Raw genomic sequence first — 25,827 nt, forward strand, 5'->3', positions numbered from 1 at the left:
TGCCAAGAAGATGGAGAATGTGCCAATGACAAATCTATTTTATGGTGCAGGGGTCCCTAAACTTTCTCGTGACCCAATTTTGCCTTTTTTGAGTCTTTCAGACCCATCCCTGGTTTTTGGGGGGGAATGTGACCATCATCCTTCCTTAGGGTGGTCCCCCTTGGAGAATCGCCAACACTTAGCAGAGCAATGGCACATTTGCTTTAAATGCCTGTGGTGACCCAGCGTAAGGCGCTCCACAAATCTTACGCAACCATTTTGTGAATCTTCTTCTGAGCGGTGGTTGTGTTTCGGTCTTCTTTACAATAGCAGGGTCCCTGAGCACTTGACACTTTGTACTTCTGGTATTATGAGCTGGAGTCCCAAATCCTCCAAAAACACTTCCCAAGGTGCCCACTAGAGGGGGGTATAACCGTCAAACCCCAGCTAGAATAAGGGCAAACACAGAATCCTTATGAAATAAAATGATTTATTTTTATTGGAATGCTCTGTCACACAAAAAAAGCTCTGTGGAATAGGAGAAGTGCAATGGGAATTTTGTGAAACAATAAGGCAAACCAAAGCAGATAGTCGTCCCGAACACAGAGCATGAAGTCAAAAAATCCAGTAAATCGAACAAACACAAGAAAAACAAAACACAAGGACTCACCAACTGCAGAGCGCATTCAGGATGAACCCAGGATGGAGGCCCAAAGCATGTAGTTCCAAAAGCACTACCGAAAATGTCCATTAGAGGGGGATACCACCGTCAAACCCTGGCTGGTAATAAGGACAAACACAAAGGAGTCTTTATAAAGTTATTACAAAAATGCTGTTTCACCACGAAGCTCCAAAGATTACAAAAGGCCTAAATCAGTGGTCAGCAAAGCGAATGAAGGAGATCAATGTTTCAAAAGCACAATCCAAAGACAAAGTCAAATAAAACTTGTAATCACAATAAGCGAAACACAAGAAACTCACCATTGCCAGGCCTGTTCAAGATGAACCACCAGAGACTGTGGGAGACCCTCTGGATGTCATAGACTAGGAGTCCCAAAGGGCGAAGTCCCAAGTGCACTTCCAACAATGTCCACTAGAGGGGGATTCCACCGTGAAACCCCGGTTAGTAAGAATGGCAAAAATATAAAGTTATTACAAAAATGTTCTGTTTCGCCGTGAAGCTCCAAAGAGCACAAAACAACATTTCAAAAGCACAATCCAAAGGTGAAAACTTGTAATTTCTAACAAACAAAACACAACAAACTCAATAATCCCAGGCACATTAAAGATGAACCACCAGAGACTGTGGGAGACCCACCAGATGGCGTAGACTAGGAGTCCCAAAGGGTGAAGTCCCAAATACACTTCCAACAATGTCCACTAGAGGGGGATACCACCGTCAAACCCCAGCCAGGAATAAGGACAAACACACAGGAGTCTTTATAAAGTTATTACAAAAATGCTATTTCATGACAAAGCTCCAAAGAGTACACAAGGCGTAAATCAGTGGTCAACAAGGTGAATGAAGGAGATCAACGTTTCAAAAGCACAATCCAAAGACAAAGTCAAACAAAACTCCTAATCACAAAAAGCGAAACACAAGAAACTCACCATTGCCAGGCCTGTTCAAGATGAACCACCAGAGACTGTGGGAGACCCTACCGATGGCGTAGACTAGGAGTCCCAAAGGGTGAAGTCCCAAAAGCACTTCCAACAATTACCACTAGAGGGAGATACCACCGTCAAACTCCATCAATTAATAAAGACAAACACAGAAGAGTCTTTATAAAGTTATTACAAAAATGTTCTGTTTCAGCACAAAGCTCCAAAGATGACAAAAGGCATAAATCAGTTTTTAGCAAGGTGAATGAAGGCATTAAACATTGTGAAAGCACAATCCAAAGGTGAAGTTAAAAAACCTTGTAACCTTGTAATTCCTAATAAGCGAAACACAAGAAACTCAACACTGCCAGGCACATTAAAGAAGAACCACCAGAGACTGTGGGAGAGCCTCTGGATGTCATAGAGTAGGAGTTCCAAAGGGTGAAGTCCCAAAAAGCACTTCCAAAAATGGCCACTAGAGGGGGATACCACTGTCAAACCCCAGTTAGTAAGAACAGAAAACACACAGGAGTCTTTATAAAGTTATTACAAAAATGTTCTGTTTCACCACAAAGCTCCAAAGATCACAAAAGGCCTAAATCAGTGGTCAGCAATGCAAAGAAAGGCGATCAACATTGTGAAAGCACAATCCAAAGACAAACTTAAAAAAAAAAAAATCTCGTAATTACAGTAAGTGAAACACAAGAAACTCACCACTCCCAGCCACATTAAAAATGAACCACCAGAGACTGTAGGAGACCCTCTGGATGTCGTAAACGAGGAGTCCCAAAGGGTGAAGTCCCAAAAAGCACTTCCAAAAATGGCCACTAGAGGGGGATACCACTGTCAAACCCCAGTTAGTAAGAACGGAAATCACAGGAGTCTTTATAAAGTTATTACAATTTCACAATGAAGCTCCAAATAGCACAAAAGGTGTAAATTAGTGGTCAGCAAAGCAAACCAATACAATCAACATTGTGAGAGCACAATCTAAAGACAAAGTAAAAAAAAAATCTCGTAATTACATTAAGTGAAACACAAGTAACTCACCACTCACAGCCACATTCAAAATGAACCACCAGGAACTGTGGGAGACCCACCAGATGTTGTAAACTAGGAGTTCCAAAGGGTAAAGTCCCAAAAATGTCCACTAGAGGGGGATACCACCATCAAACCCCAGCCAGGAATAAGGACAAACACACAGGAGTCTTTATAAAGTTGCTCTGTTTCACCACAAAGCTCCAAAGAGCACAAAAGGCGTAAATCAGCGGTCAGCAATGCAAACCAAGACGATCAACATTTCAAAAGCACAATCCAAAGGTGAGGTTAAAAAAAAAACTTGTAATTCCTAATAAGCAAAATGCAAAAAACTCAACTCTGCCACGCTCAAGATGAAAAACCAGGAACTGTGGGAGACCTTCCAGATGTCGTAGACTAGGAGTCCCAAAAGCACTACCAAAAATGCCCACTAGAGGGAGATACCATCGATACCATCGCAAGTAAGAAGGACAAACACAGGAGTCTTTATAAAGAAAATTTATTATTAGAAAAAGGCCTCACTACAGAGCTCTGAAGAGCACAAAAGGCATAAAATGTGGTGCCGGTAAGGCAAATCAAGGTGAACAACATTCTAAAAGGACAATCTAAAAACAGAACAAGAAGTCAAAAATTTGGATGTGAGCGTCAGTAGGCATTGCACCCTAGGATTCAAGTTACCCAGACTCTTCTATAATAATAATTAGCATTTATGGAGCGCCTATCACAAACCCAAGGTCACTTTACATATAGATGGGAGAAAAAAAAAATCACACAGAAGACAAAAGTTTGTCGAAGAGGAAAAGTTTTCAGTTGAGATTTAAAGGTGAAGAAAGAGGAGCAAACTCGGAGAGACTGAGCAAGAGAGTTCCAGAGTTGAGGGGCCATAGCACTGAAGGACCTGTGTCACACACGTGCGCTTAGGAGGCAGTCAACAAGCCCTGAGGTGAGTGAAATATCGTGAGACGAGGGGATGATATCTCTCTCTCTTTTTCGTCAGACAAAAAGAAGAAAAACAACTCACCTTCCACACTTCCGATTTCCCAAGATAGCTTCCAAATGTCACTTCCACTTCTGACGTCCGATGATGATGTCATTTCCGGCATCACCTCACTTCCAGCTCCCGATGATAACGTCACTTCCGTCTGACAGTTGTTACGTCATCTCCTGCCTAACTCATTTCCGTCAGCCATTTTTTCACTGTATAAAAACACCATCTTTGTCATGTTCCATTGTCAATTGCTGTAAAGTATTTTGATCGTAATTTTTTGATCAAAAATTCCATGCCTCTTGTATCTTGCTATGCTTTGTCTTGATGTCTGAAGTGATTGAAATAATAAGGTAGATGTCTTTGAGCACCTGGAGCAGCCGGAGGTTTGCCATACGCTTTGTGCTGAGAGGTTTATTAAGGCTGAGGGTGAGAGCTCCACCCAATAGTAGGGAACAGGGCGTGAAGTAAGGAATTCTTGGCTGATACAGTAAATGGCTGATAGTCAGGGTGCTACGTGATTAATGTCATCGTAAATATATTTTGTGCTGAGTCCCGTCTTTTGTAGCGTTGTCCTGTTTACACGGTGCGTGTGTGTCTATGTAAATAAGACCCCTGGAAACAATGCGGGGAAAGGATAACTCTGTGGAACGGTGGGCCCTCACGATAATTGGTCCTGCCAATTCCATCACCTGCATCTGATCATTCGCTATTTAAACGGAAGGACAAAAAGAAAAAAAAAACAAAGCATCCCTTTCTACTAGACTGCCATTTCACTACAGAGAGATGAGAAAACACCCATCCAAATCATTCACACCTTTATCTACCTGCCACTTTCAACTCCCGACAACAACAGCTTTGCACCGCAAAACCCCGATGTTCTGGATTACGCCACGTACCATGGATAAGCATGGTGAGACTGTTTCTTGTTGTTTGGGGAGAGGAGCAAGCTATCACCTTCATCCATGTACTTTCCATAGGACAATTTTTCCAGCTCAACCAGGTTCACAAACATTATCCATCCATCCATCCATTTTCCAACCCGCTGAATCCGAACACAGGGTCACGGGGGTCTGCTGGAGCCAATCCCAACCAACACAGGGCACAAGGCAGGAAACAATCCTGGGCAGGGTGCCAACCCACCGCAGGACACACACAAACACACCCACACACCAAGCACACACTAGGGCCAATTAAGAATCGCCAGTCCACGTAACCTGCATGTCTTTGGACTGTGGGAGGAAACCGGAGCGTCCGGAGGAAACCCACGTAGACACGGGGAGAACATGCAAACTCCACGCAGGGAGGACCCGGGAATCGAACCCAGGTCCCCAGATCTCCATTTTCAATTAAATCTTCTGGACTTTTATGTGCGTTTCATGCTTTTTGCGTGTCTTAGTGAGTTTGTGTTCAGTGTGGGGTCGAGGGAGGGTTTGTATTGTATATTAGATAGATAGATAGATAGATAGATAGATAGATAGATAGATAGATAGATAGATAGATAGATAGATAGATAGATAGATAGATAGATAGATAGATAGATAGATAGATAGATAGATAGATAGATAGATACTTTATTAATCCCAATGGGAAATTCACATTCTTCAGCAGCAGCATACTGATACAATAAATAATATTAAATTAAAGAATGATAATAATGCAGGTGAAAAAACAGACAATAACTATGTATAATGTTAAATATTAACGTTTACCCCCCCTGGTGGAATTAAAGAGTCGCATAGTTTGGGGGAGGAACGATCTCCTCAATCTGTCTGTGGAGCAGGACAGTGACAGCAGTCTGTCACTGAAGCTGCTCTTCTGTCTGGAGATGACATTATTTAGTGGATGCAGTGGATTCTCCATAATTGATAGGAGCCTGCTGAGCGCCCTTCGCTCTGCCACAGATGTTAAACTGTCCAGCTCCATATTAACTTTGGGCTGCAGTTTTTCTTTTTATTCTTACTTTCCGCGGGACACTTTTGGGGTAGAATGTTATGTCGGGGTTGGTTGGGGTGTGATATACTGTATATATATATCTACAGTGCATCCGGAAAGTATTCACAGCGCATCACTTTTTCCACATTTTGTTATGTTACAGCCTTATTCCAAAATGGATTAAATTCATTTTTTTCTTCAGAATTCTACACACAACACCCCATAATGACAACGTGAAAAAAGTTTACTTGAGGTTTTTGCAAATTTATTAAAAATAAAAAAATTGAGAAAGCACATGTCCATAAGTATTCACAGCCTTTGCCGTGAAGCTCCAAATTGAGCTCAGGTTCATCCTGTTTCCCCTGATCATCCTTGAGATGTTTCTGCAGCTTCATTGGAGTCCACCTGTGGTAAATTCAGTTGACTGGACATGATTTGGAAAGGCACACACCTGTCTATATAAGGTCCCACAGTTGACAGTTCATGTCAGAGCACAAACCAAGCATGAAGTCAAAGGAATTGTCTGTAGACCTCCGAGACAGGATTGTCTCGAGGCACAAATCTGGGGAAGGTTACAGAAAAATTTCTGCTGCTTTGAAGGTCCCAATGGGCACAGCGGCCTCCATCATCTGTAAGTGGAAGAAGTTCGAAACCACCAGGACTCTTCCTAGAGCTGGCCGGCCATCTAAACTGAGTGATCGGGGGAGAAGGGCCTTAGTCAGGGAGGTGACCAAGAACCCGATGGTCACTCTGTTAGAGCTCTAGAGGTCCTCTGTGGAGAGAGGAGAACCTTCCAGAAGGACAACCTTCTCTGTAGCAATCCACCAATCAGGCCTGTATGGTAGAGTGGCCAGACAGAAGCCACTCCTTTGTAAAAGGCACATGGCAGCCCGCCTGGAGTTTGCCAAAAGGCACCTGAAGGACTCTCAGACCATGAGAAAGAAAATTCTCTGGTCTGATGAGACAAAGATTGAACTCTTTGGTGTGAATGCCAGGTGTCACGTTTAGAGGAAACCAGGCACCACTCATCACCAGGCCAATACCATCCCTACAGTGAAGCATGGTGGTGGCAGCATCATGCTGTGGGGATGGGAGACTAGTCAGGATAAAGGGAAAGATGACTGCAGCAATGTACAGAGACATCCTGGATGAAAACCTGCTCCAGAGCGCTCTTGACCTCAGACTGGGGCGACGGTTCATCTTTCAGCAGGACAACGACCCTAAGCACACAGCCAAGATATCAAAGGAGTGGCTTCAGGACAACTCTGTGAATGTCCTTGAGTGGCCCAGCCAGAGCCCAGACTTGAATCTGATTGAACATCTCTGGAGAGATCTTAAAATGGCTGTGCACCGACGCTTCCCATCCAACCTGATGGAGCTTGAGAGGTGCTGCAAAGAGGAATGGGCGAAACTGGCCAAGGATAGGTGTGCCAAGCTTGTGGCATCATATTCAACAAGACTTGAGGCTGTAATTGAATACTTATGTTCATGGGATTTCTCAGTTTTTTTATTTTTAATAAATTTGCAAAAACCTCAAGTAAACTTTTTTCACGTTGTCATTATGGGGTGTTGTGTGTAGAATTCTGAAGAAAAAAATGAAGTTAATCCATTTTGGAATAAGGCTGTAACATAACAAAATGTGGAAAAAGTGATGCGCTGTGAATACTTTCTGGATGCACTGTATGTTCATATATTCAATCTCTTTTCGCTTTTAGCTTTTCATCAATATCGCATTGAATTTTGATTCCGTGTTTGGAATGACATCGTGACAACGCAACGTATAAGTGCCCGTGAGTGAATATCGTTTCTTTCTCTGTACACTAAATGTGTCTGATATAACCACTATGGAACTTGGCCCGGACACAGGCAGGCAAACAAAACCTAACACACGTCAATTGAACATACTTTTTACAGTGAACAGCACACAACCCCAGTACTTCCCCAAAGTCCAGGCCTCTGTACACAATGATGCCTCTCTTCGCTGCCTCCACTCCTCTCCACCAAGACTTTGTCTTCTTCCTCCCGACTCCAGCCTTCGAATGGAGGGAGACGGCCTCTTTTATACACACCCGGACATGCTCCAGGTGCCTCCCGAATAGCCTCCGCCGGCACTCCCCAGTGTGGTGGAAGTACCAGCTGCGCACTCCGGGTGTCCCTGGTTGTCTTCCACCCAGCACTTCCAGGTGTGGCGGAAGTGCTGAGGACCAGGGCTCTCCAGGCATCGGGGCGCCCCCTGGCGATGACCATGGGCCCCTATAGGGTTGAGCTTCCAAGCTCAGTTCCCGTAGTCCCCAAAGCCACTAGGGTGGTCACCCCCTTGTGGTCTTGAGGAGGAGTAAGCCCTCCTCCCGTCCTTCTGGGCATCCCGGCTGGGTGCCACCCCCAGCCACTTGCCACACCATGTAGGACTTTTCCAAATCTCTTTGCATAAGCTCTTGTCATCTTGCGGGATGTGAAAGTGTCTCTGAGACAATCATGTCTCGTCTCCTTCCAAGATTTTTTTTTTATAATAGAGAGCATATACTCATTTTATTATTTTACATACGGTTTGTTTTTTGTCTTATTTTTGATCAGGGGAAGTTTATTTGGAAGAAGTACGGCTTGTCGGGTTTAACGTCCTCAGCTTGCCAGGCCACAGGTCTTGGTGGTGTAGCAGCCAGTTTTGGAGAGTGAGTCGGCCATTACATGCTGAGCCTTTGTATGTTTGAATGTATTCTTGGAGACCAAAAGTAACATTTAGGTCTGAGATATCATTAAAAAATTGTATGTCGTTTGTGCCGATAATAAGTAAGTCTCTTGAAGTGCTGAAAGAGTGACAGTCTGTGCTATTCCTAAAGCAGTTGTGTGGTTTGAAGTGCTAGAGATTAACCAGCTGTATGTGTGTGTCACTCACTGATGAGGGTCTGTGTGTGTATGTGTATGTGTGTGTGTGTGTGTTAATCTTAAAGTACGACATGCTTCCATTAGGTCAGATTATCTCAGGGCACAACGTGAGTTACCACAGCTATGCTGATGACACACAGCTGTATTTATCAATAGCACCTGATGACCCCGATTCTCTTGATTCAATAACACAATGTCTGACTTGTATTTCTGAATGGATGAATAGTAACTTCCATCCATCCATTTTCCAACCCGCGGAATCCAAACACAGGGTCACGGGGGTCTGCTGAAGCCAATCCCAGCCAACACAGGGCACAAGGCAGGGAACCAATCCTGGGCAGGGTGCCAACCCACCGCAGTGAATAGTAACTTTCTCAAGCTAAATAAAGAGAAAACTGAAATCTTAGTGATTGGCAATAATGGATATAATGAGGCTATTAGAAATAAACTGGAAGCATTAGGATTAAAAGTCAAAACGGAGGTAAAAAGCTTAGGGGTAACTGTTGACTGTAATCTAAATTTTAAATCGCATATTAATCAGATCACTAGGACATAATTTTTTCACTTAAGAAACATAGCAAAAGTTAGACCTCTTATATCATTGAAAGATGCAGAGAAATTAGTTCATGCGTTTGTTTTCAGTCGACTAGATTACTGTAACGCACTCCTCTCAGGACTACCCAAAAAAGACATCAATCGTTTGCAATGAGTGCAGAATTCAGCTGCTAGAATCCTAACCAGGAAAAGAAAATCCGAGCACATCTCTCCAGTTTTGATGTCACTACACTGGTTACCTGTGTCATTCAGGATTGACTTTAAAATTCTGCTTATGGTTTATAAAGCCTTAAATAATCTCGCCCCATCTTATATATCGGAATGTCTGACGTCTTATATTCCAAATCATAACCTCAGATCCTCAAATGAGGGTCTGCTTAGAATTCCAAGAGCAAAACTTAAAAGAAGTGGTGAGGCGGGCGGCCTTCTGCTGTTATGCACCTCAAATCTGGAATAGCCTGCCAGTAGGAATTCGCCAGGCTAAAACAGTGAAGCACTTTAAAAAACTGCTGAAAACACATTACTGTAACATGGCCTTCTCATAACTTCACTGTAATTTAATCCTGATACTCTTTATATCCAATTCATTATAATAACTATTCATGGTGGCTCTAAAATCTGTACTAACCTCTACTCTCTCTTCTATTTCCTTTTCCGGTGTCCTTTTGGTGGTGGCGCACTACTCAAAGCACCGTGATGTTCCAACAATGATGGATTAAAAGCCAGAAGTCTGTATGACCATCATCATCAAGTGACTCCATGAGAACCCTAACTAAAAGAGGACTATTTCATTTATGTTAGGTAGAATGCCCAGAGGGGACTGGGTGGTCTCGTGGCCTGGAACCCCTGCAGATTTTATTTTTTTCTCCAGCCTTCTGGAGTTTTTTTTTTCTGTCCACCCTTTCCATCGGACCTTACTCCTTTCCTATGTTAACTAATGTCTTATTTTAATTTCTTATTTTGTCTTTTATTTTTCTTTTCTTCATTATGTAAAGCACTTTGAGCTACTTTTTGTTTGAGCATGTGCTATATAAATAAATGTTGTTGTTGTTGACAGCAGACCAACCCAGTGACAAACCTGATGAGTACACTTACCCCTAGGTAAAGGGTAAGTAGAGGGAAATACTACAATAATACAGACAGTGACACCATTTTCATCATTTTGTCTCTGTATGTCACTGCAATGGATGTGAAAAAAAGCAATCATTATGCGATTGAAGTGACACATTTGAGTACCGAGAATAAGTGAGGGTTAGTAACAAATTCTAACTGTCATGTTACTTATGTTTTAGTGCTAATGACTAACAACCGAGATGCAGTCTGTACAGTTAATCAGCAGCTCTAGTCAGGGTGTGCTAAACTGAAGTAGTGAGTCTTCAGCCGGGATTTGAAAGCTGAGACTGAGGGGGCATCTCTTATAGTAGCAGACAGACCACTCCACAGTTTAGGGGACCCCCTGTAACTAAAAGCTCGACCTCCCACTGTTATTTTATTAATCCTTGGACTCCTAAACAGACCGGCATCTTGAGATCTTAATGTACGCTCTGGTTTGTAAGTCATGATTAGTTCAGATAAGTAAGCCGGACCTCGGCCATTTAAGGCTTTATATGTTAACCCTCAAACTGCCACATACTTGGGGGTTAATGCACCCCTGGATGCCAAATACTTTTTTGCTGCCCATTTTAAGCAAACATCACAATTCACAAAGAAGATGTGAAATTTTAATGGAACACTTTTTTTTCATGCAAATTACTGCAATTACTGCAACACTGATCATTGTACACACTGCCAATGAACTGTAAAAACTATAAAACAAATTACTGGAATATGTACAAGGTGCAACTGACGGCATTGATGAGATTCAATAAATCACCAAGCCAATTGCGCTTGAACTGTCTGCACGTAAACACACAGAGGTATACGCTGATGCTGGCAGGCCAGTCTACAGTAGTGTAGCGGCTGAATCCCAGGTGACAGTGATGCTGATTCTCTAGGGGGCGCCAGTGGTCCTGAGCTGGCTACTCAACGAATGTATGGCACGGACTGATCAGCTCCGGCGTGCTGGCAAATTACTCTCTGAAGCGATTATAGCCGGTTGCGGCGTTCAATGAATATATGTCGCTGAATATACTCAGCCCCTGCGTGCTGGCAAATTATACTGGGAAATAACTATAGCCGGTTGGGGCGTTCAATGAATGTATGTCGCTGAATATACTCGACTCCAGCGTGCTTCCAAATTGCACTGGAAACCGACTTTAGCCAGTTGCGGCGTTCAACGAATGTACGTTGCTGAATATACTTGGCTCTGGCGTGCTGGCAAATTGCATTGGGAATTGGCAGTTTAAGGGTTAAAAGGAGGATTTTTTGAAACTTAACCGGGAGCCAGTGTAAGGATTTAAGAACGGGAGTTATGTGTTCATATTTTTTGTAACGTATTATGAATTTTTTTTTTTTTTTTGCTCATTCCATGACACACCCGAGCATGACAGGTGACTTTATCATGACTGCTGGACAACAACCAAACGTCAAGACCTCGACCTCGTTCAAAGAAAACGCGACTTAGTGCCGTAAGCAACAAGTAGTGAAAGCTTTTTAAGGTTTTAAGGGCCCCCGTGTGACGGCTCTACCAATTCTACTTCCAAATCCTAAGCAGGAAGACCTTAAAGTCTCCCCGCGACGCGCGCTCATCCCGGATCGTTCCTCTGAACGCGTTACCTATGGATGGCAGGGGAGCGCCGTCACGGCTGAACAGCTGACCCACCAAGGAGGCTGGGAAATCCACCACATGCTGTGACATTGCCTTTTGAAGAATGTCACTCACTCTCACTCTCTCTCTCTCTCTTCAAGGCAAGGTCACCCAAGGCCTGGAAGAAATAAATAAATAAATCAATCAAAAGTCCGCTGCAACTTGAGAGTCCTAAGTTAACCACTTTTATCTCACCACTCGATGCAATTAACCAAAGATTCAAGGCTATTTTCTTCTTCTCTTTTTCTTTTTTGGTTTCGTAGCAACCATTCTCATTAACTGCCACATTCGTTTCTAAATTCAGTGTACTTCCCTGGGGTAGGCAGATGAACAGAGGAGATGTCTAATAATGATGATGGGGGGGGGGGGTTGTTTGGTTGGTAGTGGTGGGGGGGGGGGGGAGAGAAATCTGAAACACGATAAAACATTTAAGAGATGACGCAGAGGAACAGCACAAAACCCCCCAGTGAGCGAATGCAGAAGAAATGCCTCCTTTGTTTTCTGGCCGCTGCCACGGCCGTGTTCTCTCCAAAGCAACAACGTTCTGCTATTGTGCCGTCTGATGCTGCTGTGAAGGTCAGCCTCGATTGTATCAGCAAGAAAACGCACTAGGAATACAATGTGAGGAAGAAAAAAAAAAAGGATGAAAGAAAAAGTACGGCATCGGAAAGACAAACGTGGGTCGATGAGTAGAGGCTCATTGCGAGAAGATGAGCAAATATCAGGTGGGTGCTAAAGTCATGTCCATGTGTGGACAGATCGAGGAAAAGATGGGAATGTACAGCAAAACCTGGGTTTGGGACCATCGTCTGCTGTCACAATGTGGCATGGAAGGGGAAAGATTAATCCTGCAGGACTTTGGCTCCATAATCCCTCACAAGATTCATCCTGTAGGACATTGGTTCCCTAATCTCTCACAGAATTCATCCTGCAGGAATTTGACTCCCTAATCCCTCACAAGATTCATCCTGTACGACTTTGGCTCCCTAATCCCTCAGAAGATCCATCCTGTAGGACTTTGGCTCCCTAATCCCTCAGAAGATTCATCCTGCAGGACTTTGGCTCCCTACTCCCTCACAAGATTTGTCCTTTAGGACTTTGCTCCCTAATCCCTCAGAAGATTCATCCTGAAGGACTTTGGCTCCCTAATCTCTCACAGAATTCATCCTGTAGGACTTTGGCTCCCTACTCCCTTGCAAGATTCATCCTGCAGGACTTTGGCTCCCTAATCCCTCAGAAGATTCATCCTGTACGACTTTGGCTCCCTAATCCCTCACAAAATCAATCCTGCAGGACTTTGGCTCCCTAATCCCTCAGAAGATTCATCCTGCAGGACTTTGGCTCCCTAATCCCTCACAAGATCAATCCTGCAGGACTTTGGCTCCCTAATCCCTCAGAAGATTCATCCTGCAGGACTTTGGCTCCCTAATCCCTCAGAAGATTCATCCTTTACGATTTTGGCTCCCTAATCCCTCACAAAATCAATCCTGCAGGACTTTGGCTCCCTAATCCCTCAGAAGATTCATCCTGCAGGACTTTGGCTCCCTAATCCCTCACAAGATCAATCCTGCAGGACTTTGGCTCCCTAATCCCTCAGAAGATTCATCCTGCAGGACTTTGGCTCCCTAATCCCTCAGAAGATTCATCCTGTACGACTTTGGCTCCCTAATCCCTCACAAAATCAATCCTGCAGGACTTTGGCTCCCTAATCCCTCAGAAGATTCATCCTGCAGGACTTTGGCTCCCTAATCCCTCAGAAGATTCATCCTGTACGACTTTGGCTCCCTAATCCCTCACAAGATCAATCCTGCAGGATTTTGGCTCCCTAATCCCTCAGAAGATTCATCCTGCAGGACTTTGGCTCCCTAATCCCTCAGAAGATTCATCCTGTACGACTTTGGCTCCCTAATCCCTCACAAAATCAATCCTGCAGGACTTTGGCTCCCTAATCCCTCAGAAGATTCACCCTGCAGGACTTTGGCTCCCTAATCCCTCACAAGATTCATCCTGTAGGACTTTGGCTCCCTACTCCCTCAGAAAAGTCGCTCCATTACTCCTGTCATGCTTACGCATTCAAGGATCTCCTTTGCTGGCTCATTTGAGGTAGATAGTAACCCACCGGGGCGAGAGGGGGCGCTGTCGCTAATGTGCCTCCTTAATTTTCCCCTGGAGCTCCCAGAAACCTCCCAATGAGGGCAACTAGCTCTGCCTCCTCTGGCCTTCCCAGCTGCCTCCACTGAGTTGTCTTTTAAGAGCGGTCCCTGATGAGTGAGCGCTCTCCGAAAGACCTTTTATTTGTTACAATGGCTATAATTACAAGCCTAATTTTCTTCTCTGTCTTGTGCCCTTTGGGGTTATGTTAGTTATACCCAGAAGGCACTTGTGTAAGTTTATAGAAGGAAAGCACTGCCCGGCTGGTGTCCCAAATATTCTCTGTTTGTTTCAATTCTGATTAGATCTGTGCTTGGCCAGCTCACACCACCTTGATAAAGAAGATTTAGAAACTGCATGAAGATTATTTGAAAGGTTATGGGAGATCCTGGACTAGTGCTGGGTCAGTGCTTAAATCTTGACTTTGGTGTCCGTACCAACTTTCAGACCTCAGCAGTGGTTGCGATGGATGGATGTCTTGGCCAGCATGACGCAAGGAACAAAACCCATTGTGATGCAAGGACACAAGGAGAACATGACGTAATTAAGAAAAACAGAACATATAACAGGATAACATAGTAGGACACCCCATAATGCAAGGCAATGCAATTTAATGTAATGCAACATAACAAAGCATATCACAGCATAACATAATGGGGCATCCCATAATGCAATGCAATACAATTTAATGTAATGCAACATACAGAACCTATCAAAGCATAATAACAATAATAACACAACAATCTGCTTGATTGATGGCTAGAACACCTCTGATGTCACTTCCTGTGTTCATCCACCTGGACCCGCCTCTTCCTGCTGGAAGTCCTCAAAACCGGAAGACCTGCCATTTTCGATCAGTTCTCTCCTGAACTCATGTCTACCAAGACCTTTCTACAATATCTGTGCGTTTTTCTATTGTTTTAATTCAATCAATTATATGAGGTTACCAGGGTGGTACGCCAACTCTTTATTGTAGTCTTGTCTTTCTCTTACGCATACAATATAACATAACTGGCTATTACATAATATAACATCATAACATAATGTAATTAAACATAATATAATAATAATACATTTTATTTATATAGCACCTTTACCATATAGAACGTAATATATGCCTAAAGGATCTGGGCTGGTAACTTGAAGGCTGCTGGTTTGAATCCCGGCAGTGACAGAAGGAATGTTACTCTGATGGGCTCTTAAACTGCAATTGCTCCAGGGGCGCTATACAAATAGTTGAACCTGAACTCTGACCCTAAAAATCTCTGAGTAAGTCTGGGGTATGCAAAAAAAATTCAATATAGAAGAAATTGTAAATTGCAAATAAAGCCACTTATTATATAATTGTGATGGATGGAGGGGCACTTTTATAGTGCCTTTCACTATCTATCTATCTATCTATCTATCTATCTATCTATCTATCTATCTATCTATCTATCTATCTATCTATCTATCTATCTATCTATCTATCTATCTATCTATCTATCTATCTATCTATCTATCTATCTATTATATAGTGACTTTCATATCTATCTATCTATCTATCTATCTATCTATCTATCTATCTATCTATCTATCTATCTATCTATCTATCTATCTATCTATCTATCTATCTATCTATCTATCTATCTATCTATCTATCTATGCGTCCCAGCTGGGTATGGCACCCAGCCACCCGTGACAAGGTGTATTTTCAGTAACCACTTTTCTTGAAGTGCACCCTAAGGAGCTGTGTTGTGGTCTGGTGCCGCTAAGATTCACACCGTCAAGAAGACTGTGATTTATTTATTTTTATGGAGGAGATCCCAGGGACGCTCCCAGCCTTGGCCTGACCCGTACACACTCATAAACAGACAAAATAATGCATACTGGAATCAAACAACAATTAAAAAATATAATGAAATTAAATGAAAACAATACCACCCCCTATTAGGCCCACTCCTATGTGAAATTAACCCCACTCATAACAGGTGTGTAGGCCCACCCCTTTATGAAATTAGCCCCACCCATGACAAGTGTAGGCCCACCCTTTAATGAAATTAGCCCCCCTCATCACAAGTGTAGGCCCACCCTTTTATGAAATTAGCCCCCCTCATCACAAGTGTAGGCCCACCCCTATGTGAAATCAACACCACTCATAACAGGTGTGTAGGCCCACCCTTTTATGACATTAGCCCCACCCATGACAGGTGTAGGCCCACCCTTTTATGAAATTAGCCCCCCTCATCACAAGTGTAGGCCCACCCTTATATACAAATAGCCCCACTCATGACAGGTGTCGGCCCACCCCTTTATGAAATTAGCCCCACCTATAACAAGTGTAGGCCCACCCCTATGTGAAATTAACCCCACTCATAACAGGTGTGTAGGCCCAACCTTTTATGACATTAGCCCCACCCATGACAGGTGTAGGCCCACCCATTTATGAAATTAGCCCCCCTCATCACAAGTGTAGGCCCACCCTTATATACAAATAGCCCCACCCATGACAAGTGTAGGCCCACCCAGTGGTGTAATTAGCTCGCTGAAGGCCCCTGTGCAGCGCCCTGAGGTGGGACCCTCCCGTCTAGCATAACTGTTAGTAATTTACTTTCAACTAGATCTAGTGGTGGTGTCCAGGACCGCGTCACTATCAGATCACACGCTGGTGACAAACGCTGACCAGCTCTCTCAATGGAATTTGTGATAACTTTTTTAATCGCTTTATTACAGCCGCTGTAAGTTAGTAAAAATAACTGTGTAAGTGTAGGCCCACCCTTTTATAGAAATTAGCCCCACCCATGACAGGTGTAGGCCCACCCTTTTATGAAATTAGCCCCCCTCATCACAAGTGTAGGCCCACCCTTATATACAAATAGCCCCACTCATGACAGGTGTAGGCCCACCCCTTTATGAAATTAGCCCCACCTATGACAAGTGTAGGCCCACCCCTATGTGAAATTAACCCCACTCATAACAGGTGTGTAGGCCCAACCTTTTATGACATTAGCCCCACCCATGACAGGTGTAGGCCCACCGCTTTATGAAATTACCCCCCCATGACAAGTGTAGCCCCACCCATTTATGAAATTAACCCCCCCCCCCCATGACAAGTGTAGGCCCACCCCTATATGAAATTAGCCCCAAGCATGACAGGTGTAGGCCCACCCCTACATGAAATTAACCCCTTCACGACAAGTGCAGGCCCACCCTTTTATGAAATTAGCCCCCTGTGGCAGAAGGCCGGGGTCCATGCCCAGTCAGGATGCCCCTTCACACTATATTCAGGGGGAGCAGCCCCGGACAGTGCAATACCTCCCCCTGGACACTAGATGGCCGTCCCCTGGGTTGGAGTGGTGCCTCAGTTTCCTGCAGGGCTCCATTGGAATTGGAGTTGGGTGCAACCCTGTTGGATCCCGCAGGAGGTGCTGCAGCTGGGACTCCTGAGCCCATATGGGCAGTGTATTCGCCACACCCGGAAGTGCAGCGGGAACTCGGCGATCAACCACCTGGAGCACTTCTGGGTGGACTATAAAAGGGGCCAGCGACCACCACTCAATGGCCAGAGTAGGCAGGAGGAGGAAGAAGCGTGATGGATGAGTGGTGGAGGAAAAGTAGAGTGTGTTGGTGCTTATTTGGTAGTATGGGACTGTGCTGTGGCTGGGGGACACGGGGAAGATGTGCCCTCCAGCTGAAGAAAAATAAATAATCGTTTTATTTTACATGTGCATCCGTGTCCATCTGTATTGGGTCGGGCACCTTTATAGCGCCTTTTTACACCTCCTCATGACAAGTGTAGGCTCATACCTTTATGAAATTAGCCCCAAGCATGACAGGTGTAGGCCCACCCTTATATACAAATAGCCCCTCTCATGACAGGTGTAGGCTCACCCATTTTATGAAATGATTGTTCCTCTACTGGTCACCAAACTTTGAATAGGAATCTAGGAAGATCATGACAGTGTGAGTTTGCTCCACAATGGACCCTTGACAAGAGGAGCTGGCCATTCTGGCCGAGCAGGTCACTGGCGTCTTACAATGTGCCACTTACAAATCTGTCGCTCTTTTGTCATGTCGTCTGTATGAGAAGAATGAATAAAACGAATGACGATGGACCCACAAAAGATTATTCATCTCAGCTCCACGCACAACCGAGGACTGCCAAACTGAACATGCCAGGATGCAAGCCTGCCAAACTACCAACTAATCCATTTCTAAAAATAATGAACTCGATAATAAACTGCCCAGAAATTTCATATAAAAAGAACGAAAATGGCAAAATGCGTGCTGAAAGCAACAAAATCATGATGCTAGCTCAGCAAGGTAAAGTTTTAAAGTTTTTTTTTTGTGCCCACGAAGACGCAGAGTGCCCAGATGGCGGAGTGGGTGGCCTGTCTCAGCCTGGCATGGTGCCATACGTTGTAACTGAAGCAATTCTTTGTGCCTTTAACACACTAACTTTGAATTAGGATTGGATCGGAGTATTAAGAGAAAGACCTCGGGCACTTTCATGGTCACCGTCACAGCCCTTAGTCCATTTCAAGTAGCTGGTTTGTTGTCACCACTCCTGATATCTGGGTGTCCAGTCGTGGGAGGCTTTGGGGCAGCAGCACTGCTTTATGCAGACGATGTTGTCTTCGATATGTAAATAATGTTTGGGACAAGGACACATTTCTCTTTGATATCCCCCCTGCTCCACATTTTAAAATTACAAATCAAACAATTCAGACATCGTGATCCAAGTGCATTTTTAAATCTGCACACATTTCTGTCACCATTCTCCCATTTCAAGGCACCATAATGTTTGTGACACAGCAATGGCAGGTCTATTAGAGCCGTTGTCATATTTAGTTCTTTGTCACATATCCCAGTATGCAATGACAGCGATTCACAGACATCATCAGGTGCTGACGATCTTCTCTGGTGATGCTCTGCCAGGCCTCTCATGCAGCCATCTTCAGCTCCTGCTTGTTTCGGGGGGGGGGGCTTGTCCCCTTAGGTTTTCTCTTCAGCATATGGAAGGCCAGCTCAGTTGGACTGAAATCGGGTGACTGGCTCGGCCATTCAAGAATTTTCCCATTTTTAGCTTTGATAAACTCCTGTGTCACCTCAGCAGTCTGTTTAGCTCATCATCTTGTTGTAGGATGGAGTGCCGTCCACTGAGTTTGGAGGTATCTACTAGAACTTGAGCAGATCAGATGTTTCTACACATCTCAGAATTCATTGTGCCATCAGCAGTTCCATCATCAGTGAAGGGAAGTGTGCCAGGACCTGTGGCAGCCATATATGCCCAAGCCATCACCCCCAGTACCATCATGTTTAACAGATAAGGTGGACTGCTTTGGATCTCGGGCAGTTCCTTGTGGTCTCCACATTTGCTCTCGCCATCACTCTGATGAGGTTCATCTTTGTCGTGTCTGCCCACAAGACCTTTTCCCAGAATTCTGCAGGCTCTTTGCAGTCCTTTGTCACAAACTGTCATCTGGCCATCCTGTTTTTGTGGTTTGCATCTTGCAGTGTGTCCTCCTCTGTGTCTCTGTTCATGAAGTCTTCTGCTGATAGTCGTCTCTGACATGTCCACATCGGCCCCCTGTAGACTGTTTCTGATCTGTCTGACAGGCGTTTGGGGCTTTTTCTTGACCATAGTGAGGATTCTTCTGTCTTCAGCAGTGAAGGTCTTCCTTGGCCTATCAGTCCCTTTGTGATTACCTGCACAAAGAAAGTGAAAATCCACCTTAAGAAAAGGATAGGTTTCTGTGTGTCTCTCTGTGTGTCCGTCTTTTTGAAAGTCTCTGGGGGTTCAACAGATGGTGCATCCACAAATATTTTTAGTAATAAACTGTATTGCATTTGTCATTACAGCAGATGGTGTCGGACAAACATTAACATTGCTTTTATGAATCCCATCCAAAATGACAAATAACAGAGACATGTGCATTGCATTTGTCATTCCAACAGATGGCACCTCACAAACATTAACATTGCTTTTATGAATCCCATTCCAAATGACAAATAACAGAGATATGTGCATTGCATTTGTCATTCCAACAGATGGCACCTCACAAACATTAACATTGCTTTTATGAATCCCATACCAAATGACAAAAAACAGAGACATGTGCATTGCATTTGTCATTCCACCAGATGGCACCTCACAAACATTAACATTGCTTTTATGAATCCCATACCAAATGACAAATAGCAAAGACATGTGCATTGCATCTGTCATTCCAGCAGATGGAACCTCACAAACATTAACATTGCTTTTATGAATCCAATAATAAATAACAAATAGCAGAGACATGTGCATTGCATTTGTCATTCCAATAGATAGATAGATAGATAGATAGATAGATAGATAGATAGATAGATAGATAGATAGATAGATAGATAGATAGATAGATAGATAGATAGATAGATAGATAGATAGATACTTTATTAATCCCGATGGGAAATCACAATAGATGGCACCTCACAAACATTAACATTGCTTTTATGAATCCCATACCAAATAACAAATAACAGAGACATGTACATTGCATTTCTCATTCCAACAGATGGCACCTCACAAATATTAACATTGCTTTTATGAATCCCATACCAAATGACAAATAACAGAGACATGTGTATTGCATTTCTCATTCCAACAGATGGCACCTCACAAATATTAACATTGCTTTTATGAATCTCATACCAAATAACAAATAACAGAGACATGTGCATTGCATTAGTCATTCTATCAGATGGCACCTCACAAAGATTAACATTGCTTTTATGAATCCCATACCAAATGACAAATAGCAGAGACAAGTGCATTGCATTTGTCATTCCAACAGATGGCATCTCACAAACATTAACATTGCTTTTATGAATCCCATACCAAATGACAAATAACAGGAGATGTGCATTTGATTTGTCGTTCCAACAGATGGCACCTCACAAACATTTACATTGCTTTTACAAATCCCATCTCTAATGACAAATACCGGAGATACACAGCAATGTTTAATTGACATGCTTCTTAAAGCCTAAATGAGTTGCCTCCCCACCAGGGCCCACCTAGCTGGCTACCCCAGCATAGAGGACCACCCAAAATGGAAGAATTGAATTATTATTATTATTATTATTATTATTATTATTATTATTATTATTATTATTATTTATTTTATTTTTTTTCCCCCATGGACTGCAGAGCTGGTAAAACCGAATGAAAGGCTAATTTGGTTTACACTTTGAAAACTGTTGAGCTTCTGTATCAATATGAGGATGTTGAGGGGGTGTGTTTTTTTTGAGAGGGGGGATTCTGGCGGGGGGGAGGGGTTGGTTTTAATGATAAAACCACCCTGATGAAGCACAGCTTACTCTAACTGTCTAACAGAGATAGAACCAGCAAGAGGCATGCCAACCGAACAGAAGAGACGGGCGCCGGGGAATGAGGAGCCTCATTGTGCAATCTTGCATGGCAGATAGCAGGTCAAAAAGACCGGTGATTGCCACCTAGGCTGGCTGCATTCAGACCGGAGATACCGAGGTAATAGACTTTCCTTTTTCCTCGCTAATCCACTGAGCCATACGGCCCACACCAGCCAACGACAGATAATCCTATCTGACATTTCCACACACCAGAGGCAGCCAGTGACAATGGTCACGTTTTATCACCCACTTTCAACAATAAAACGAGATGCACAAATTAAAAAAAAAAAAAAATCGAAAACGGTTTGGCCAACGCGCTTAATTGTTTTCCGTGTAGCTCATTAGGCTCTAAAAGCTCACTCTTTTACCGAGGTTAATGAAATGTGCTAAACGCTACACGGAGTGAGACAGATGCGCGCTTTAGTGAGCGATGAAATGGCTCGCCGTGATAAATACGCAAGACGCCCACCAGGATGAAGAATCTGTCTGTCCTTGGTGTTTTAGGGGGGAGCTAAAGAAAAGGCAGATATTAATAACCGCGCTCGAGACAGATGCAATCCGATATTTGATTTCATTTGTCCTGGCCGTGCTTATTAATTGTTTCTTCTCTCTGTCAACAAAGCGAGTTGATGTGAGAAGAAAACTGATTAAGGGATAAAGAAAAAGAAAAAAGTTAAAGTTGCTGGGAAATCGATTTGTGCAACTCATTTGAGTTCAGACAAAAAGCCGATAAAGACCTCTGGCTGCTGACACTTCATTTTACCACCCTGGCCGGCAGAGGGGTCAATCAGTTTTAGGGAGCTCCCCTCACAGAGCATTGCATTGCTGTTACTCCGTTCAGTGCTGGCATGGACGGGGTGGTGGGCAGGGATGTGGGGGTCCAGCGGCTTGTGGAATACCGATGATGCTGTGATCTTCTCTGAGTCAATGGAGGAGAGACAGAGCAACGCGTCTGAGTGTCTGGGCTTGTGAGTGGTCCTGATAAAAAACAAAATCCAGTCCTTTAATGACGACTTGGGCAAAGCCATCAGCAGGGGGTCTGTCTGCGGATAGAGTGTCCACCGCGTCAACGGGTTTACTTTCGTTGGTGGTGACATTCACGTCTCTGGTGACTCTTCCTATGAAGTAGACGGATTGGGGGGTGGTCATGAGGGCGCTGGAAAAGAGTGTGTGGCACTCCTGATATCTCTGGTAAAGGACGAAGGTCCAAGTCTTTAGACTCCTGGTGCTTCCTGGTTGTGAGACATGGATGCTCTCCAGTGACCTGAGATGAAGACTGGACTCCTTCATGTGTGTCTCTTCAGAGAGTCCTTGGGTCCCGCTGGTCTGACTTTGTGTTGCTCACAGAGTCCCAAATGAGGTACATGACCTGCATGGTGAGGGAGCATCAGTTATGACACTATGGCCATGTGGTGCGATTACCCGAGGGTGATCCGGCTCACAGGACCAGAGTGGCTGGACCAGGCCAAGTGGACGCCCACATTACAGCAGACAGAGGGTCATTTCCAGAAGGTGGGACTGGACCACCTGCCAAGCAGGATCCCGAGCTGTTTCGTCATGTGGTGGGTATGGCCCAAGGGTGATCCAGCATACAGGACCCGAATTGTTGAGGACCCAAGTGGTTGGACAAGCCAAGGGGATGCTCACATAACACCTGGCTGTGGCGGATAGAGGGTCATTTCCAGAAGGTGGGACTGGACCACCTGCCAAGCAGGATCCCGAGCTGTTCCGTCATGTGGTGGGTATGGCCCGAGGGTGATCCAGCATACAGGAACCTCATTGTTGAGGACCCAAGTGGTTGGACAAGGCCAAGGGGACACTCACATAACACCTGGCTGTGGCAGATAGTGGGTCATTTTCAGAGGGTGGGACTGGACCACCTGCCAAGCAGGATCCCGAGCTGTTCCGTCATGTGGTGGGTATGGCCCAAGGGTGATCCAGCATACAGGACCCGCACTGTTGAGGACCCAAGTGGTTGGACAAGGTCAAGGGGACACCCACATAACACCTGGCTGTGGCAGATAGAGGGTCATTTCCGAAGGGTGGGACTGGACCACCTGCCAACCAGGATCCCGAGCTGTTCTGCCGTTTGATGGGTGTGCCAATGCATTGTACCAGTGCAGGCTCCCCAACGTGACCTGATCTGAACCTCACAGAGCACACCATCAAGTGCCCCTTTGTTACAGGTGAGTACCCCAGTTTATTCATTTTAATAAAAGGCAATGCCATGCCCCCGAAATAAAGAGGATAAAGACAAAGCACACAGGAAGGGAATGAGCAAAGCGAGAAACACCAAAATGCAGCGAAAGAGATGCTAAAACAAAATCCCTCTTGAACCCCATGTCTGCTTGGTGGGGTGGTGCCCCCACGTTCTTACCTCAAAAGTGCCAGTTAATCCCCAAAATCATCATCCTAATAATAATTCCTTACATTTATATAGCGCCTTTCTCAGTACTCAAAGTGCTCTCCATGCAGGGAAGAGCCAGGAAGCCCCCAACCATGTCATGAAGTTGCTTGGGTTCAAAGGCACTTCCAAAAATGCCCGCTAGAGGGGAGAAAACACCGACAAATTACTAGAACCCAAAAAGGGCCGAGAAGGAATCTCGATAAAAGAAAAAGACTATGCGAGCCCCAAAGCTCCGAAGAGCACAAGAAGGTGTCTGAGAAGGGCCAGGCATGAACACGGTAACCAAAATCCCAATACAGAATGCAAAAATCGAGAAGAGCAGAGGTTGAAAAATATCAATCAACTTAGCCCCAATACGAAAACCTAAAAATGAAGTCAAGAAACAGAGCTGGGGTTCAAAATATGGAGTGGGGGGGCTCTGAGGCGAAGGATCTGTCGTTACTGCCGAAGGGGATCCTACTCTGCTGGGTCCTTGACCAAGACCCTTAACCTGCTCCCTGCACTCTGACCCCATGGGGTATGTGAATACTAATACAAGAAATTGTATAAGACAAAATAAAGAACAAAACAAAAATAGCAGAAAATCAAAAAGCAATCGCAAAGCACAGCAAAAATCATAAGACCTCTCCACTTCTGCAAGGAATCATGGGAAGGCCCTCCCTTAAATAGGGGGGAGGGCTGTCCTTAGTTATGATGGGCAGGTTGCCCCGCCCCTTGTGGAACCACCCACAAAGCACAAGGGCCAAAACTAAGGCCCTTCCCCATTTTCTAACATACACACAGAAAAATATATACATCCTAAATAAAATAAACCTTGTCACACACACACATGGAAGGCAGCTGAAGGGTTCCACAGAAGGTAATTCCCAGTCAGACAAGGGGGTGGCAGATTGCAACTGATCCTTTCTCTTTCTTCCCCACAGGCCTAAATGAGGGAAATTCCACCTTGAGCCTTATGACATCACTTCCGGCTCCATCCCAGATAATGTCACTTCCTGTTCCAACCCCAGATGACATCATTTCCTCCCATCCGACTTAAATATCGCTTTTTCTGTACCATAACCTCAGTTCTGTTTTGGACTCTTGTCTGTAAAGACATTTTCTCAATCAATCTTCAAATTATAAGGTGAGGCTGACCCAAAACCTTTTTACATGTCAAACCCAAGCCAAGAGGTGAATGCTTGCCGAAACATCACAAACCCCTTATCCTGACTTCTCATTCTCCAGGGAATTTGCCTTCAAAGTCCACACTCCGTGGAGCCCATCCATCCATCCATTTTCCAACCCGCTGAATCCTAACTACAGGGTCACGGGGGTCTGCTGGAGCCAATCCCAGCCAACACAGGGCACAAGGCAGGAACCAATCCCGGGCAGGGTGCCAACCCACCGCAGGACACACACAAACACACCCACACACACCAAGCACACACTAGGGCCAATTTAGAATCGCCAATCCACCTAACCTGCATGTCTTTGGACTGTGGGAGGAAACCGGAGCGCCCGGAGGAAACCCACGCAGACACGGGGAGAACATGCAAACTCCACGCAGGGAGGACCCGGGAAGCGAACCCGGGCTCTGTGGAGCTCTGTACAATAAGGTGGACTCCGTGGTGGTGGTACTTCCAGCCGACTCCTTCTGGGTTGAGAGGTGGCTCTATCAAGTTGGAAAACACTACTAAGCCACAGTGCCCTCTGGTGGCCGTAAGCCTCCATAGCCTGGAAATGGCCTTGTTTACATATAAGATAAAGCACTGTTTAGTAAAACTGGGTTGAGTAGGGTCGTGGATTCCCAATGTTGGGTCCCAGAGGGTCTTGACTCACCATTATATTTAATGGGAATGGGTCGCATATGGTTTGCAAACTGTCTTGTGATGGATTACTGCTGGTTGCTTAAGCAATCGATATTCCTCCTCCATAACGTCGGTGGCGATTCACTAATCAGTTGGCCATGATGGTCTGTGTCTCGATTCCACAAGGGTGAACCCTCTACCATAAAATCGGTGGAGATTCTTCAAGCGGTGGCTATGACTGTCATTGTCTCAGTTATATATGGGGGACCCTCCCCAACACACCATGATGTCTGTGTCAAGATTCCATGGGGGTTGCTATTACTGTCAGTGTCCCAATTCTACAAGGGGGACCCCCCTCCCACCA

The sequence above is a fragment of the Erpetoichthys calabaricus genome, chromosome 12, assembly GCF_900747795.2.
Source record: "Erpetoichthys calabaricus chromosome 12, fErpCal1.3, whole genome shotgun sequence".
Lineage (NCBI taxonomy): Eukaryota > Metazoa > Chordata > Cladistia > Polypteriformes > Polypteridae > Erpetoichthys > Erpetoichthys calabaricus.